The sequence below is a fragment of the Ammodytes marinus genome, assembly GCF_949987685.1.
Source record: "Ammodytes marinus genome assembly, chromosome: 1".
Taxonomy (NCBI): Eukaryota; Metazoa; Chordata; class Actinopteri; order Uranoscopiformes; family Ammodytidae; genus Ammodytes; species Ammodytes marinus.
This window is the reverse complement of record NC_137230.1, coordinates 23,980,519-23,995,080: the sequence shown is the minus strand read 5'-3', so window position 1 is coordinate 23,995,080 and position 14,562 is coordinate 23,980,519. Positions and strand designations below refer to the sequence as shown.

At 38.2% G+C, this 14,562-nt stretch overlaps 1 protein-coding gene across 1 annotated transcript in view; it reads left to right on the top strand.

The window, feature by feature from the left end:
• The window catches only part of pcdh9 (protocadherin 9), a gene marked incomplete at both ends in the record, with an annotated part of 193,109 nt that overhangs the window by 61,415 nt on the left and 117,132 nt on the right, over nucleotides 1-14,562 (top strand). The gene's annotated exons all lie outside the window — the stretch shown is intronic.

Below are 14,562 nucleotides of genomic sequence, written 5' to 3'. Positions count from 1 at the left end.
ATTGTGTGCATTGAATACTCCAGTGGAAAAACGTAAACCATGAGGATTCTTTGTCCAAGTTCAAGGTCTTTGCTAAGGCATTAGTGAACCTATAGAGAGTTATTGATTGAGGTAAGTCGTTGTCAATAGAGCCATGGCCTCTATTACGTCCATGTATGTCTCCTCATTTTAAACCTATTGTGTATTAAAGCTACCCCATTATTGTAGTGTGAACGACCTGAGTGATTGAAGTACAGAATTAATATGGAACAGATATGCTGCACTTCTCTTGTTCATTTTAGCTTATGTAAATACTTAATACAAACATAGCTTACAAAGTATTGATCAGTGTATTTAACATTGTTTTCTTAAATGTTGCGAGGGCACAGCCGACTTGATATATTTGTAATCCACGATAATTGCCAGGAATCAGGAAAGTTCAGGGGTATTTACAGGGTCAAAATGACCTCTGGCTGCCATATTCTCCTGCCCCACCAGAGTATCACACTTACTCTCCTCAGGCCCTGTTTTACTGTGTCAAGCTTACAACTTACAGTTTACTGAGCACAGAGTGAAAGCAAGCATTGCTTAATCATACAGAAATGTTTCCCTGCTGGCCTGATCCACACTAGAGTGTTTATAATCTGATGTCCTAACACTTTTTGTTCGCTCCTCTTCTCTCTTTTCTTTTTATTTCCGTCTGCAGTCTTATAATACATCAGAATGCGTATTAAAAAAGTACGAATGCGGCAACTCATCTTGTAAAGGTCTCAGATGGTATCCCTTAGGATCTCCTTTAATGTCCACAAAGCTGCGTTCTTAACAAAGACATTGTTCCTAATCCTAGTTCCCCACTGGTGATTTAAATAAACAGTAAAAAAGCTAAAAGTACGTCTTCTCTTATCAAATTAGAATTCATGCTTAGTTCTGTTTACAAATGGGACTTTCATTTTTGTTTTGTTACATCTTTCTCTTATCAACTTGAGACATATTCCCCCAAACCTACAAATGGTTGAGGGACCTTTAATATAATATATGATACATGACATGTCTGTTCCGTGCCTCCCTAAAGCTTAAAAAGTCAATATTTAGACTATAACCTGATTTAATTAACACAATTTCCTTAGCGATCTCCCACAAGCTGCATTCAATGGAAGATCTCTCTGTGCTGTGCTGTTTGCTTATTGGGCCTCACCGGACTCAAGGCGATCAAAGACAAACACATGCACACACACACACACACACACACACACACACACACACACACACACACACACACACACACACACACACACACACACACACACACACACACACACACACACACACACACACACACACTTTCACATTTGCACACCATCACCACAGAGGAAGCCCTTTCCTTCCAGCCCAAGAGGGAATGATGACTCTCATTATCGCCTCAAAGTAAGATGGCCACAGTGCCCCTACTCAGCAGCCCTATTAAGTTACCAGACAGCTTTATTGTATTGGTGTTCAATAATTTCCTTCCCTCTGTCATTCCGAGTGCATCAGGGAGTTGTTGTTGAACGGCGAAGGCTGGATTGGGAAAGAGTAGCAAGAACTAACATGAAAAGGCACAGACGGATAAAATGAATCCCTTCCCTGGTTGGTGTATCTCTGGGCTGACTGTTGAGCCGTCCTTGGTCACAGAGACAGCTTACCCACATTCATCGTTTAATCTTATGCAAAACTCATATGGATTCAGAATGGAGGCTTGACTTAATCATGTAATCTAGTCTGAGCTAATGGCATTCCCCGAAGCAGTTGTTTTGCAACATGATAAATACATTAAGGAACAGAAAAAGTCACCTTGTAGACTGCATATGTCCCACTGATGTATTGGAGTTTTTTTACTCTGTGGTCCCCGGACTCATAGGGATCAATATATTTACTTCCACGTCTATCTATTACCAGGTCCTGGAACACTGGGGTTTCCAATTGTATTAAAATATTGGCATGGGCAGAATCCAGAACAATCAAAGCTGTATGCCCAGAAGGATTTTATGTATGCCACTAAAATGAACTGTGATACATACACCCTTATTCAAAATATCAAATCAGATTGCATTTCAATATAGGAGGATATTCATGTGGCTTAATATCCTTATTTTCAGTGTTAAAAAAGTAAGACCAATGTCAGGAGTGGCGAGTGACTGATTAACCTTTTTATTTTTATTTTTTTTACAAGAGGCACAGCTGCAGTCCATTGAGTCCAAGGGTGCTCTATTCTAGCTTTATAGCATCCTGTCAGTCATTCAAACGTGCACATTCTTGTTTCTGCCAAGTTTCTTTGAGAGAGGCAGAATTGTGATAGTGAGGTAACAGAGGAGAAAAGGCAGAACAATACACCTTGGGCACAAGTTATTCACCATGTTGCAAGTTTTGTTCTCTCAGTTGTGATTACAGACCTTTGAATGCGAAGAGCCGAATGTTGATCATTCTTTCACTAAAATAATGTAATTGGCTGCATGTCCATATTGGCTGCATCCCTCATCTAATTTTGGCCCCAAATGTACGAGGCATCTTGCTTCTGATTTGACCCATGGGTTGCCTGTGTTAGTCATATGGTTTGGCTTGACATGTTCCCTTGCTGTTGCTGCTCATGAATAAATTGTATGTCACTTCAGTTTGGATATGAATCAGAACCAGAAGTAAAAGCACAATTGTTTTTGGTTATACTTCATATTCACAGTCTTTTAAAATGTCATGGTAACTCTTAAGCCCAGTTCAGACCAAAGATTCGCCTTGCAACTGCTTGCAACTGCAAACCCTTGCGACGAGACCGCCGAAACGTTCTAAAACTGGACCTTGCGATTTGACATGTTGAATCTTCTGCGACGCCTTGCAACGGCTTGCAACGCGCTGCAACGAGCAGTTCACACTGCTGCGATTTATACCCTGTGACGTTCTAAAACCGTCTCGTCGCAAGCAGTTGCAAGGTGAATCTTTGGTCTGAACTGGGCTTTATTCTTCGAAAACAAAGCAAGCCAATCGGAATCATTTTGAAGCTCTAAATTAGAATCACTCCAAAATAAATGAAAAACAGCACCACCTTTTATTAATCTACATACTGTGAATCTTTCAGAAACAAATATATATATTTTTTTTATATATTTTATTTTACTAACAACAAGAACTCTCCCTGAGCCCTTATACTGAATAGTCCCTTGTTGCACAAGGCTTTCTATGAATCAAGCAAAAAACATCGCTTTCTAAGACCACGGTAGCCTTTGTACAGAAATATTATTTTTCTTCAACAAAGGGCATTTGTTCAGTTTTGAAAACTACTGCATGTTTTACAGGCTCTGTTGACAGGTAAACCTCAAGGTGAGCTTCCACAGTGATCCTAGGAGAGGTGCAGTGCAGTTTTCATTATCAGTGTTTGCCTGAGACTATGTCTCAATCAGATACAACAGAGAAAAACCACATTGACAGAGGTGAGAAAATGTGTTAAAACCAGGGTGACGTAAAAGGCCTGGGGAGATATTACTTTATAGGAAACCAGTTCTGCTCTGTTCTACAATTCCAATTGATATTGCCTCCATACATTGCCATACTTTTAGTAAGCCTTTTTGGCACAAGCTAGCTAAAATAACTGAAATTATGCCTGGCTGGAAAAGCATAATTTGTTTACATTCAGCAATTACTAAATAAAACTAGCTTCCTCAAAAGTAGTCAGCATTTTCAGTTGTCTGTTCCTTTCTCCTCCAGGAATGCAAATCACTCAAACGCAAGCATGAACGCACGCACACACACACACACACACACACACACACACACACACACACACACACACACACACACACACACACACACACACACACGCACACACACACACACACACACACACACACACACACACACACACACACACACACACACACACACACACACACTTTCCTTTACATTGCTTGTAACACTCCTCTTATCCTCCCTGTCATCATCTGCGTTGCTTCTTAAATTAAATGGATAACTCCAGTTGTCCGACTCAAACTGAGGAATAAATGAAACCCTGCAGAGTCGATTTTCTTACACGCTCTCGCTTGTGTCAGATTTATGTGTTGTCGTGGTTACTGGAGACAGATAAAAAAGGGTTCCATGAATTCTTGAACTGCACTTTTGTTATCATATGCATAGGTTGGAAGACACCTTGACTAGTTCTCATATAATACTGCTTATATAACAAACTCTGCACCTCATTGTATGCCTGTGTGCACTGTTCAAGGGCTTTATAAGAAAAAATATTAGAGGCCAAATACTATCTTAACCCAGCTAACATAAAGCATTTTTCTGCAGTGTGAAAGCTAGCAAGCGGCATTTAGTCCCAGATCAAGTGACTATGCAATAGCCTCCGATCGGCATTGATGTGAACGTCACACCGTCACATATACGCTAAAGTCAGGTTAGTAAGGGTTCCTTTTCGCTTCAGTTCCTATTGCCTTGAGAATCAGCTCAAGGAGCAGGTGTGACAGCTGATAGATTAAAATGAGAGTTCAAGTTATTAAAAAAGACGTCTGGTGGTCTAGACAGGGGTTATAATAGGTCCATGGTCTAGAGTCAGCCTAATAAAGTCAGTGATCATCACAAAAAAAAAAAAAAAAGCAAAACTAGGCTATAAAATAAAGTGTGCTCTCTCTCGACCTCTCTGTCTATCTCTTTCTTTTTCTCATTCACTGCACTGCTGGTGGTCGGACCTGGGTCTGCATGCAGTGTGAAAGTGGGCTATCGCCTTTTTGTAGCGGTCTGACTCGCGTTTTAAAGAAATCTGCGTTTCCAAGGTAATTTTGGTGTGAAAAGGGTGTAGGTCAGCAGATCATTTGGTGAATAAAATGAAGGCTAGCCAGTCTATGCAATACTAACATGTTCAAATGATATTTTAAACTGATGGTACATAAACAACGTGAAAGGTATGTTTACGTGAGTATATTGTTGACACAAAGTGGAAACCTTGCTACTTGTCTAAAATCATGAAGCAGTAGTGAAGTCACGAGCACTGGAAACAACCTGGATTTAGCTGCTTTGTATGACACACTACTATTACTCTTCTTACTGTTCGACTTTCCCTGAAGGTCAGTTTGGCCATTAGCTAGATCAGCCTAACACTGCATGCCCCACCTCTCCACTCCAATTCTTCTCATCTCCCCTCTCCTCACTTGTACTCCCTTCTGCGTGGTCTGAAGAGAAATGCTATGTGGCTATATTTATCTTCAGAGAAACCACAGCTAAGATGTCAAAAGAGAACTCCTGCTAGCTTGGTAACTGACCGCGATCAACGTCACCTTTCGCATGGCGTCTGTCAAAAAATAACACGCACCAATTTCTCCCCTGCCCTGCCATGCTCTTCCCTCCATCCTTCTTTCCTTTTATCCCCCCTCCTCAACTCGTTCCTCCCATCCCCTCTCTGTTTTATTAACAACAGAACTGGTGGCTTGTGATAACTGGTCACTCCTCCAGGCGTTGAAAGGCAAGGACACTCTATTATCCCAGCTAGATGGATGGTTTGAAATATTGCCTGCAAGTGGTAGTGCCTGCCAAATCCTACAGTCTTAAAACCCCTTTGTCTCTGACAAGGAGGGACATTAGTGAGACGGCCAGGTTTTTTGGATGGGTATACTCTTCTGTGAACACAACATGGAGAGAGCGTAAGCCGCACACATAAGTGCATATGTGGAGAGGAATCCAGAAATGGCAACATTTCTTTGTTCGCTCATAGATACAAAACATGTATGTAAAGCTTCCGTTGCTGTGAGTATAGCCACTGCATTGTAAAGCTATCTGCGTCCTTCTCACTCTCCCCATAAGAAAGAAAGAGAGGATACTTTGTAAGCATTAAAATGATTAACATGGTGCAGGTGGACAGCCGGTCAGCCAGACAGTAGGGTCACATATTAATTAGTGTCCTAATTATCAGCGACCTTTACCTCACAACAGTTCCAGACTTGTTTTTACCCTTTGTGTCTTTGCCAATTCATTTGGGAATATGCAGCCTATTTGCAACTGGCATGTGTCAGTAGTTCATGAATGCGTCTTAGTATACGCTGTGAGAAAAAGCTGTTGTGTTCTAATACATCTGTTGTTCATCTTAAGGCTCTGATGCCATGCAGCTGAAATTTCCACTGAATGCTATATTTCCACATTTAATAATGAATTTTTCCCATAATAACATCAGCAACAATTTCTTATTGTAAGCGTTTAAACACTCCCTGCACCTCGCGTTTTTAGGCAGAGCGCTCTGAGCGCTTTTTGTTAAAAATAGTTGAACTTTTGAAAAAAAACGCTGCTCATCAACATCTCTGTTAGGATATTAGTTTTTTTTTCTTTTTCTTTTTTTGCAGAAGTAGCTCAAACTGCAATATAGTGTAGGCCTATGTTGTCAGCAAATAATGCGATTCAGATATACAAGTCATTTATACAAATAAATACAAATTAAATTCTCTTTCAAAATAATTATCAAATTATTTGAACTTTGACATAGTTGGCCACTGACCTTTCAAAGCGCAACCGGTGATTCACCAGCTTTAGGCTACATGACGTTACCAGAGCGAGACAAATTAAAAGGGGTACCAAGCACAGTAGGAAAAGAGAGATGGAGGGAGAATAGATTATTTGTTTCCCTTAACTTAATAACACAACATTAGCGCAATCTCGAAAGGAAAAGCATTGCTTGGCGAAATGCTAACGTTAGCTTAGCTTACAAACTATGTTTCAGGGAGAAGGCCTACATTGTTTTTTTTAATGGTGTGTTTTTTTTAGAACGAGTAGGCCTATTCGAATACTCGCTGGAAAATCCTATGAGTATTCGAAGCCTGTAAAGTGGTATTCGGAAAAGCCGTAATGTATAAAGACGATAATGTAGGCTACCAAATAATGACACATCTATAGCTACAGATTTGCTCCACATTTTATACAGGAAATGTATAAAATCCTTAAAATGTTGAGCCTTTTAAACATTAACATAAATGCACAATGCAAAATGCACAATGCAAAATGTGCACAAATAAAATGCATTATTAACAATAATCCTTCGGAAGAAAATAAGAATTTTCCGAGATGAGACTGACTGTTTCTGAATCAGCCTCCTCTTCAAGCACATGATTCACATACAATGTCCATCTGGCATCTTTCACAGAAACACTCTGAAGTTTATCACTGCCTCAAGGACTTCTTTTAATACAGCATGCTCATCATCCATGCTTTTTTAATTGAATTAAGGAGCACTCAGTGTGGCATCTCTGTTATTGTTATCTTGTAGGTGTACAAGGTTATTAAAGAGAGACACATCGCATGTTAAGTCATTTGTTATCCCTGGCATTCTAATAAACATGTTGGCTTTGGGCAAGGCCTGTAGGTTGTCTGTGCAGTTCAGATTGATACTCCTGCCGTATCTAGAGCTATACACCTCATTATCCTAAAATGATGCTTAAAAGGAGATGAATCTGGGACAGTATGGATGAAAATAGTGGGAAGCTGCTGCGCATATAAGGGTTTTGTTTTTCTTTTACAGGAAATAGGCAGGAGTGCATTTCAAACCCTCTGCTGTCAATATGTCAAGAAAAACAATTTATTTTGAAATGATTCTATTTCGCCACGAGGCATATATTGTAGAATTGGATGTGTACAATAATGCACAAAGGGGACTAAAACGCATAGAACAAAGACATTTAACCTCATTGCCCTAGTTATTCCCAACTGAGATCTGTGCTTATTTTGCAAAGTTCTTTTCCTCCAGCTCAAGCACTAGTTCTTGACACATATAACCCCATGGGTTTTCTGTCAGGAAAGGCTTGATTTTACTAATTGGTACCAATGCTGTTAATTGGAGCTGTGGAAACAAGAAAAGGAGAGTCGGAGAGTAATCTCTTGGGAAATATGTGTTGAAACCTCATTTTCCACCTTTACTTTATTGTTTTTTATAACTATCTAACTGCAGATATGACATCAGCTTGTTGTCACAGAAAATATGCCCCGTACAATAATACAAAATGAAAAATAAACATATCTCATAAAGTGCTAATTGTATTGAGAATAAGATTTAAGGGCCTTGGTATAGCATCCTCTCATTCTTATGATAAACATGCATCGACATGTCTGGGACACGCTGATTGTCCTATCGAAGAAACACACAGTTTAGCCTTTTCAGACAACAGATTGCTGACTTATATTAGTATATGAGTTACAAACCATAGGAACAACAAGGGTGTGTTCATCACTTTTGAGTGTCCCTCGGAAACTGTTTCCACAGGGAGTTTGTTGTCAGTGTTTCTTGCAGAGTTTCTGCATTTGGTTATGTTTTCTTTGTTTGCAGTGGATGCACTTTTTCTAAATGATGTGCATGTCTTTATAAATAGGTGAATTTGCTTGTTCCATCTGTTTGCATGTGTTATCAGTGTTAAGTTAAGTTAAGTTACTTTATTAGTCAATTGCTTCATTGAAATGTGTCTTTTCACATATCCCCTCTCAATTTACCACACTTCGGAGAGGGTCATAGTGCAGGGTAAGCCATAGTACAGCGCCCCTGGTAGAGATGGTGGGCACCGTACATGTTATACCAGCCACTACTAGTCTTAAAAATAACACCCTCCTGTCCGGTGCTGGGGATCGAACCAGCGACCATGGTTACTGGTCACCCCCTTTCCTCTAGGCCATCCTACCACCCCTCCACTTGTATACCACTGTGCATGGGGACGGCATTTGCACTTCATAATTTAAAGTACATTTGTTTTAAATAGGGGTTGTAAGTAGATATCTATCTTAAATACTATCTTAAATCTGCCAAACTCTACCTGTAACTGTTTTAATTAGGCTATATTGTACTTTCACCCATTTCATTTTAATTGCTGCCACTCTTCACCACTGTGCAAATGTTTCAATTGTTTTTTTATTCTCTTGACCTGTTGTTGTGTATTTGATGTATTTGCATTGAATATTGTTTATGTATTGTTGTTTTTCCTTTGAATTTGTTTGAATTCGACGTCATTGTAAATGAGGGTCACCCCTCAATTGGTCTCTCAAGGATAAATAAAAGTTAAATAAATGAAATGAGATAGATATAATTATTAGGGTTAGGGTAGGTAAGCATATAGATATATAAGAACAACAATCTATTGTGCTTATAAACAGAAAACAAAATGTATTTGTACTGAGTGTTTGCTCCAACTGTGATAGTACATCTCTTGGCTTAACAGTCATCCCCTCAAATGCTGAAATGGTTTTCCACCGTCATCCACATTAGCAGCTTTAAACTCCCTGTCACTCTGCAAAAGCAACATGCTGTGCACCTCGGGATACACAGAACGTAATTCATCACGGGAAATCATCATCATCAAAAACAAACAAAGTAGCATCAACTGTTGAATAACAGAATTGGAGGACAATTCCTTTCCCTATGCTGCAGCAGTTCTTGTTATTCATTGGTGTTTGAGACGCTCACTCAGACCCAATATGTCGTGACACTGACAGCCAAAAATGTTTATTATATGTTTATTTATTTATTTGTGAATGTGTTCAGAGAGACACATCCTGGACTTGCACATATCACTGCTCAATAAAGACATGTATGTCTAAAAATGTCAACTTTTCAGTAACTTGGTAAAACAGATGTGTCCATGTCACTGTCACACTGTATTTTTGAGATGATCCATTTGATTTTGAAAGTGATTTATGAGCCTACACAGTAGAGTTTTGAAGTGTTAAAATAACACTAAAAGAGTTAAATTTAACACCATTTCCGAGTGTATTTGGTCCCACTCAGAATTGGAGTTAAATTAACTCTCTTCAAAGTGTTACAATTTTAGAGTTAAATTAACTCAAAATAGAGTTAAAAATACACTGTATAGTGTTATTTAAAGCTTTATAGAGTACTTTCTACACCCCGTCTTTTAACTACCGAAATTGACACCAACACTAGGAGGCATTCTACTCCAGCTGTTGTTATATTAACTCAGATAGAGTTAATGGAGTTTGACACTGCATATTTAACACTGGGGGATTTACTGTGTATGGGGTTGGAGCATGTTCTAAAGCATGTAACCTCTCATCTTATAGTATGTAATGTTATCATCTATCGAAAGACCTTAGCAAAGTAGTAGAGTTGTTTGTGTTTATATACTATAGTCGATGTACATACAATCTACAATACATAGCAACAATTCATATATAATAATACAAATAATCATATTAATAATAATACTATTGTAATAATGATATCTGGCAGTGATCAAAACAGTACTCAAACAAGAATTCAATTTAACTACACATATTGTAGTTCAGCTTTTTTCTGAAAATGTACTTTGTTGTGAACTGTATATTGTAAGCCGTTTTATTTGGGCGGTCATCCTTCCTTTATAAATGGGGCCATGTGACCTTATTCTGTCATCAAATACTTTAAGGAGACAAAAATCCACCTTAGGCAGCAGATGGTGCTGTATCTTTTGATGTGCTGCCCAGTACTAATAACCCATGCAGTCCAAGTGTGGATACTGATATCATTTCTTGATACGTACATGAAGCCTGCAGCACAGTCAACATGTTGGAAGCTGTTCATTGGACATTGGATAATATTTATATGTGTGGCCTAAAAAAAAACTGGACGAGGATTCAACAATATTGTTTTTTAAACTATTCCTCATCTTCATGGTTTTACCGTTTTGTCTCAATGCTGCTGTTTCCTTGCATTTAGGAAGCAGTCAGAGTACATTATTGATGGCTTATTTAGGAAGAAAATAATCAGGAGCCATTATAAACTTATCGGACGCAATCAGCAAAATTAGAGTTGACTCTGATATAAGCAAACAAATACTCTGTGGGCTGGCTGGGAATAAAACCCTGCACCTTACATATAAATTAAGAGTTGTTTAAACGTTTAGATAATTTGTTATACAGATAGCGTTGCCTCACGTTGACAAAGTGTACAAAGTATTGCCAACACATTAGCTTAGTGCAGCACTTTAGAGTAAACACATCTGTAAAGCTGAGTTATAAAGCCCAATCTGTAAGAGATGTACACAGTATTGCTAAACCTTGTTATTCTGGCGCATTGCTCAGCTTGAGTTCAAACATTTCAAGCAGTGAAAGGCTCGGAATGAGCCTTGTAGCTATCAGCTATTTAGCAGCGTTATCAGGCCTGAATATGAAACTTGCTTGACCATGTGTATGCTCCAATTTGCTGAGTATATATTTTATTCATTTGAATAGTGGACCACAGAAATGATGGTTCATTATTACTAAACCACAGAATAGCACTTCTCTTGAGGTGCTTTGTAATAAAGGAAGACACTGTGGGTGGGCCTAGATACAGCTCTCATATCCCTAAATCACAGTGTAGTATAGTAACTCTTTGCTAAGTGCATCTTTAAGCCAATGTCAGCTGTATTGCAACCTAAAACACATAGCAATGGACTCACACATTCAATGGATCTAATCATCAGTCTGTGCAAGAATATTCATTAACATACGATGAGCAAGAATAGTATTAAACTCACATGGTCCCTTTTAATCTTATGTGTGCTGCCTCTAAGTGTATTTAAAGTTAATTAGCTAATCTAATTTGGTAGGATTTCACAACATCCAGAGTTAAATGCAGACCTATTTTCCTGCTGTTTTTCACACAAAAAAACTCAGTCTTATCACATCTACATCTTGCACACTGAGGCGTGTGAAAAGTTGTAACATAATCTTGGCAAACCATAATCGCTGCATGCTAATGAATTTGATCATTTAGGTAATTTCCTGAGCATATCAGATGCATATTGAGTTGGACCACACAGTGTTACAGTCCACATTTGGATGTGTTACATATACTTGTAATGTTGTTCATACACAATTACCAATTCACATTACCTAATGCAGCATGAGCGTATGATGGTGACATTTCTCACAAATCAAAAACATAATATAATAAACCCGAATAGCTCAAGACATTTCTTTTTTCAATTAAGAAGTAAAACCAAGTTTTTTTTATCTGTAGACTTTTTATTCAAACAGTCAATGCATTGCACAGTTAGCCACAAAAAACAGTTGAAAGTCATCTTCCCCTTGTTCAAATAGTCACTATAAATTAGTTTCTAAAAGCAGTTAATTTAAACGCCCAAATATGCCCCCGAACAACATCTGAGGGAGGATTTGATTATTTGCCCTTACACAGCAGAAATCATTTTACACATTGATATAATCTGTCAGAAAGTCCCTGGACTAAGGGAAGGCAGCTCTTAACAAATGCAGTCACACAGCAGGGCTGATTTTAATCAGCCGTTTACCTGAGGGCCAGGGCTATAATATGTGAGTGTAGAACAAAGAATTAGATGAATACTGTGATTCCTTATTTATTTTTTCATGTCATTTCACCATACATACCTCAATCCATTATTCAGATTCCCTTTTTCATATACACGTTCACATTATTAGATGCATATGCAGTGCAATCACACAGACAAGCTCATAACTGCCAACAATATTCAAGTGATCAGAGGCTCCCGAGACTTGCCAAACAAAATCAGCTCACTATTTGAACAGAGTTCAGCTATGAATATTGAATGAAAAGGGTAAAGAATTAAGCTAAGGTGCGGGGGGTTAAATTAATAAATAAAATGGGCTCATATATATTTATAAATATAGAAATAAAAAGTTGAATCTCCTGTGGTCAGCCTCTATAGACCTAGTGGTCTTTGAAGGCATCATTAGCTGGTTTTATCAGCACATTGACCCTAAAACTAGTACCTGAGGGGCTTGACTGTAGTGGAGCAGGCATGAGCATATGAGTCTTGGATGGATGAAATAAGACTTTGAAGTGGATTTTCTATTTGAAGGATTATGCATCAGGGATTTTGATTCATGTCCATTTTTTTTGTCCTGGAGGCTATGTGCTTGTGTGGGTGGAAAGAGTTATCGTTCACACATTTTGTATTTATTATTTCTCCTTCAACTAAAACAATGATATTTAGTTAATGAGAGAACAACTTGGTGGCTGGTTAATTTCAATTAGTTTCTCTTTTAATTAAAACTATTTCTAAAGGTAAATCCAAACAAAAAACAAACAAACAAACTCATAAAGAAAACAATGTGACTACTCTACTTGTGCGGGAATTTCAAGGACTGAATCCTCCTCACTAGACTCAAGTTTATAAGATTGACAATATTTTACACAAAGAAACCAAAAGATTTCCTATCACGAGATAACGAGGATGCCTGAAGCACTGAGAAATATTGTTATACTATGGTCTCCAAAGCATGTGCACCAAACCCATTGTCTTTTACTTCCAATTGTTTGTTTTTTATTGTACAGTGAATTAGAAGTATAAATAACTTGCAATGAAGATGATTATTTCAAAACGTACAAACAATCTCTAAGCATAATCATTTGATTTTCATATTCCTAATCCCAGTGTATGTTGTCATGACCTAGTTTAGTGTTGCAATTGAGTGAATACTCTTTACTTGCTAATCCTTCAGCATGATGTTGCCACTCTCTTAGCTTCAATGGCCTATTTCAAGAAAACAACAATTTTTTGTTTGGAAACAGCCCTCTTAGCCATGCCATCAGGACTAAAATGTATGATACAGACAATCCAATGAAAAGTGTAAAGTGCTATTATCAAATAAAATTTGCAGTGTGCAGAAGTAAGCCACCCGTTTTATGTCAAGAAGACAAAGCAAAATATAAGCTGAATGAAACATATTGACAGACCCCATGCTTGAGGGGAGATCGACTTCCTCACACTGGTATGTTATAACGGCACCTTAATTTCCCTGCATAATTTCCATGACAATAGGCTCTTTGTATGGTTGTGCATTGTTTTGGTTTACTCGGATAGTGGAGGGGTTATTGTTTTCAATATGTTAATGCATGTTTTTTTCCAGCAGGAATACTGTCTTTGAAGTAATCTCTTTGAGTGTGTTTGGTTCAAGTACCATTCTCAGGGGAGGGGGCTGAACTTCTAAAATGTAATTTTCCTCTTACCACCCTTGGTTAGTCCTATTATGGCATTTCTAACCTTGAGCCATCAAAACAGATAAATCCTCACAGATTGTATTCTGATTAGATTATCTGTTAAATCTGCAACACAAGCATGGAACTGCAAGTAGTAGAAATGGAACTTGCAAGGCAGAGTAAATGCAATAACAGCCGGATGCTAATACTTCCTGGCATATATGGCGACGATACCAGAGGGAAACAATTTTAACGGAGCACTGTGACTGATCCAACAGCCAACAATAACCCAATTCATTACGCATAAAGCTGACTTCCTGCATGAGCTCTTTACGATTGCATTCACAACTTAAGTCCGTTGTACTGGGAACTAATGCCACTTCTAAATGGGCTTCGAAATATAACTTTCTTCGTCAATTTCTTTTAAACTTTTTTTCAACTCTAACCTACTGATCTACACACAAATCCCTTCTCCTCCGGTTCATCTTAAATTTATTTACAAACATTACAATTCATGTTAACATTTATTCTGCATGTTCTGTTTGCTCTTTTTGGCCCATATGTCAAGCAAACATCAGAGTTCTCAAGAAGCCCAAGTCAGTTATTTCCCCCTCATGTTACACCTGTTATTGACCTGT